Below are 5,406 nucleotides of genomic sequence, written 5' to 3' on the forward strand. Positions count from 1 at the left end.
TTGGATATGATTCTATTTTAAGAAAATCTAAAGAACCATCCTTTACCAATTGATTAATTCTATCTACATTAATGTGACCCAATCTCAAATGCCATAGGTAAGGATAATCTCATATATTTTTTCTTTTACTTGTATTCATAATACAAGATGTGCTACTATTTTCACATGTCAAAACATTAGGAGTAAAGATGAGTAAATAAAGAACATTTTCTTTAAGACCACATGCCTCAAATTCATTATTGAGTTTAATAGTAACTTTATTCTTTCCAAACAAAAAAGAATAACTATGTTCAACAAATTTGGAAACATAAATCAAATTTCTCCTAATTTGAGGCACATAAGATAGTTTTTTAAAAACAAAACACTTCCTCCTTGTAGCATTAGAGTAAAGGTTCCAATGGACACATCTACAACACTTACTTTTATCCCCATAAGCAACATAACCCCCTTTTCATTTAGTTTTTGTATTTCCTTAAAACCATGTAATGTATTACAAATATGAAATATAGCTCCAAAATCAATACACCAAGAGTTTGAAGTCTTGTTGCATTTCAAGAAATGCATTTACCAGTATTTAGACCCTAGCCTAGTAAATGGAAAGATTGTGCTATGTGATGATGTTGAGACAAATACTGAAACTCTTAGGCTATCATTATAAGAAAAGAGTGAAATGGTCACATAGTTTTAATAGAGGGCAAAAAAAATCTGTGAATAAAATATGATATACAGTCTTGCACTTACTCTACTCCTATCTAAAGGTGTTGTTACATGGTGGGAAAATTTCCTAGAAAGATACAAGGTTGCACTAGTTTTTTAGTCGCTGCTATAAAGGTCTTATACACACAATCCTTTTTAGGCCACTACACGAGGGTCCTATAGGCACAACTATTTTTGGACTGTAGATATAGGATAAGTCCTATACACATAATCATTTTTGGATTCATCATGGTCCTTGTTTTTTGCTTAGGGTTTTTTTTTTCCTTTAATTTGTTTGTTTATCAATTCATCTTAAACATTTTTGTCTCTTTATCAATGACGGTGAAGCCCTCTAAGGGCGATAAGAAGATCGCCTATGATCAAAAGCTATGTCAGCTTTCGAATGAGTATAATCAAATTCTTATCCTTGCTACTCACAATGGTGGATCCAACAAGTTGTAGATCACTCACAAGAGTCTATAGAGTGATTTTGTTGTTTTGATAGGTAAGAACACCATGATAAAGGGTACCATTGGGCTTCATGCTAAGAAGATCGAGAACCTTTAAAATTTTGAAAATTTTTCATCCAATTTCTTAATAATTATATTTTAAATTCTTTTTCAAATTTTCTCCAAGAATGTTTTTGTGGTAACTCTGTGTTATTATTTTATTAAGTAAATGGAATTATCAAACCTTATGTTATAACTTTTATTATTGAAACAATTTTGCATGAAACTTAAGGGCTTGTTTGGCCATGTTTTTGAAATTTATTTTTAAAAATTGTTTTTAAGTTAAAAAAAATTATAGTGTTTCATAAAAATAAGGGTGTTTGACAAGTTGTTTTTAAAAAATATTTTTGAAAAAAGAAAAATCATTTAGATAAGTTGTTTTTAAAAATATTTTTTATTTATTTAGTTTTGTAAAAACATTGCAAATTCAATTTATATAATATAAATTAAATTTAATTCAAATCTTATGGATATCTATGGGTCTTTGAGAGATTCACCACTATAGATTGACAGCTATAAGCCTTAGAGATTATTACTACCATAGATTAGCATCTATGGGCCTTTGTAACCCTTAAGAGGTTAGATCTAGAGTTGCATATTGCATCTCATTTTTCATAGTTTTGGTGTTTAGATCCATTTTTTTTCCCATTCTTGATGTTTGGAGTCAGTCTCTTAGTGTTTAGAGATTACAGTTTTCTTTTCCTTGTTTTCGTCATTTCATCATATTCATTATTTCTATCATTTCATTGTATGTGCTTTTTTGTGTTTCTTTTATCCAGAGTTTCACCTCCTCAATATATGAACCCGATATTGGAGCTCATCATGTCACGTGGTTGGAAATTTTTTTGGGCTCTTTTCTATTTTTCGGTATAGTTCACTTCATTCCATTCATCTCTCACATATTCGTGATCCATTCATTATACTTGTGATCTCTATCGAAGAGGGACATATTTGTAGATTTTCTATTTTGTCCTAATAGCACATGTTATTTTATATATTTTCCTTCACTTCCCTTTGCCTTATAATCGTCCCATGGTGGTCCATTGTCACTCATTTGTTTACTATTTTGAGCCACCTTTGGAGATTCATTGTTGAGGGATTTTTTATGGATCCCAAATGTGACCTTAGTTGCACTTTAAGTTTAGTTCAATCAATTGCATTTTTAGTCTAGTTCGCTTAGTTGTATTTTAGGTTTAGTTCACTTAGATGTACCTTAGTTTGGTTCACTTAGTTGCATTTTAGGTTTAGCTTACTTTGTTGCACCTTAGCTTAGCCTACTTAGTTGCACCTTAGTTTAGCTCACTTAATTGCATTTTTATATTTAGTTCACTTAGCTGCATTTTTAGGTTTAGTTCACTTAGTTGCATTCTTAGTCTAATTCATTTAGTTGCATTTTAGTCTAGTTCACTTAGTTGTATTTTATGTTTAGTTTACTTAGTTGCATTTTAGGTTTGGTTCACTTAGTCACATTTTAGTTTAGTTCACTTAGTTGCATTTTAGGTTTAATTCACTTAGTTGCATTTTAGTTTAGTTCACATAGTTGCATTTTAGTCTAGTTCACTTAGTTTCACCTTAGTTTAGTTCACTTAGTTGCTCTTTATCTTAACTTGCTTAGTTATACCTTATCTTAGTTCACTTAGTTGCACCTTAGTTTAGTTTACTTAATTGCATTTTAGGTTTAATTCACTTAGTTGCACTTTAACTTAACTCACTTAGTTGCACCTTAGCTTAGTTCACTTAGTTGCACTTTAACTTCGCTCACTTAATTACACCTTAGTTTAGTTCACTTAGTTACATTTTTAGGTTTAGTTCACTTAGTTGCATTTTTAGGTTTAGTTCACTTAGATGTACCTTAATTTAGATCACTTAGTTTCACTTTAGTTTAGTTCACTTAGTTGCATTTTAGATTTAGTTCACTTAGTTATGTTCTTTGTCTAGTTCACTTAGTTGCATTATTAGTCTAATTCACTTAGTTACATTCTTAGTCTAGTTCACTTAGTTGTATTTTAGGTTTAGTTCACTTAGTTGCATTTTAGGTTTAGTTCACTTAGTTGCACCTTAATTAATTTAGTTTACTTAATTACATTTTTAGGTTTAGCTCACTTAGTTGCACTTTAAGATAGTTTATCTAGGTGCATTTTTAGTTCATTTCATTTAAGCACACTTTAGGATAGTCCATCTAGGTGTATTTTAGGATAGTTCATTTAGTTTCATGTTTAGGAAAGTTCATTTCACTTAGGTGCACCTTAGGATAGTTCATCTAAGTGAATTTTAGTTTATTTCATTAAGGTGCAATTTAGGATAGTCCCTCTAATTTTATTTTAGGAAAATTCTTAGTTGCACTATAGGGTAGCATTTCATGTCACCTTGCATGGCATGTGCATGAAGGTTGTTTGGGAAAGCAAAGGAAATTTTTAAAAAAGAAGATTTGGGGAGTCTTTGGAAAGTATGCATGGCTATTAGGAGAGGATAAGGAAGGCAACCAAATTGGATGGACTCTTTGAAAGACACACAACATTGGGGGTTTTAGATGGAAGGAGGACTTTCTTGGTGCATAAAGATTGAGAAAAGAAAAAGAAAGTCTCTTGAGAGAGGAATGAGTGGAAGACATAGTTGCCACATGAAAAAAAATCAAAATGAAAGATTTAGAGAGACTTTTAGAGGATATACACAACTGCCATATATACACAGTTTCCATATGGAGGGAAGGATGTGCATGACATGGAGAAAGAAATAAGGAAATGAATGAGATATGGGAAGATTGACTCACAACTGCTATTAGAGTTTGAAGAGCAGTGAAGTCTTTGAGAGGATAATCACGACTTTAGGAGAAGATAAGGAAAGCAAGGAGATTTAGGAAAGTGAGGATTCACAACTGCCATAGGAAGGATTCTCTTGGAAGACACGTCTTTGGGGGTTTTGAGATTGAGGTTAGAAATGATTCTCTTATGTGGATGGCATAGAAATTTTAAGGGTTTTAGAGGAGATAGGACTCTCTTGGATACTCACGACTGCCATAGAGTTTTTCGATGAAGTAGATCTCACTTTGGATTCATGGCAAAGAGATTGGAAGAGAAAACATTGAGAGTTTTGGAGATTAGGTAGGACTTTTTTTATATATGACATTGGAGAGGTTGGAGGATACACGACTGCCATACGATTAGATTGAGGGAAGTCTCTTTTGGTGAACGATGTTGGAGGGGTTGGGGTGGATGCATGGTTTCCATAGGAGTGACTCCTCTTGATGCACGACTACCACAAAATTAAAAGAAAAAAGGTGAAGTCTTGAGAGGTAAAAGAGTCATGGTATAGTGAGATAAGAGAGAAGATTGGTTTAGTTTAAGAAAAGAAGGAGCTTGCTAAATTTTGAGAGGGATACACCACTAAATTCGTTTGAAGGAAGCAAGTTTGATTTTTTTCTTTTTTTTTTTCTTTTGAGGAGAAACGTTTCAAGTAAGCCCTTTTTAATTTTCTGCATGTCTTATTATTGATCATCTCTTCATCTCTCTCTTTTCTTTCCATCTTGCTTAGACACAAGAATTCTCTTTGGTTGGTATGGATGCATAGGCCACACAGATTTTTGGTATTCATTGATTGAATGACTGATTATTGATGCTTAGGATTTATTTCACTCACTATTTTTCTTAGTTTTCTTTCACTTAGTTTAAGTCCCTTGATATGACATGAGATGAGGCCTTACACCATTTGATATGATCTTTACTTTAGATTCCATTTATTTGATTGTTTCTTTGAGATGTTTGAGTTTAGACTTAGCTACTACCACTCTCCCATTCACATACACACACCTTCTCTTCCCTTGAGTTTTATTTTCTTGTTCTCATATTGAAACCTTTTATGAATTGTTTGTTTTAAAATATTTTTGAAGGGTTTTTTTTAATAAAAATTTGATTCTCCATTTTCTAAATTCATCTTAGATCTCTAGATTAAAAAAAAAAATCATTTTTTTTTTAAACATGCAACCATGTTTTAATTGGTATGCATTTTTCTTGTTGATTGTCTTTTTTCTCACATGAATAAAATCCATGGGTTCAAATAATAAAGTAATTCTTGGTCCTTATAAGCTTCATCATGAGTATGGAGGATTGGGAAATATGGATTAAATTTGTGGACATTAATCTAAACCATGGTGAAGTCCAACATACATTCAACTCTTCCAAACAAAAGTCTACTACCGCTTTAC

Source organism: Vitis vinifera, chromosome 19 (assembly GCF_030704535.1).
Source record: "Vitis vinifera cultivar Pinot Noir 40024 chromosome 19, ASM3070453v1".
Classification (NCBI taxonomy): Eukaryota; Viridiplantae; Streptophyta; class Magnoliopsida; order Vitales; family Vitaceae; genus Vitis; species Vitis vinifera.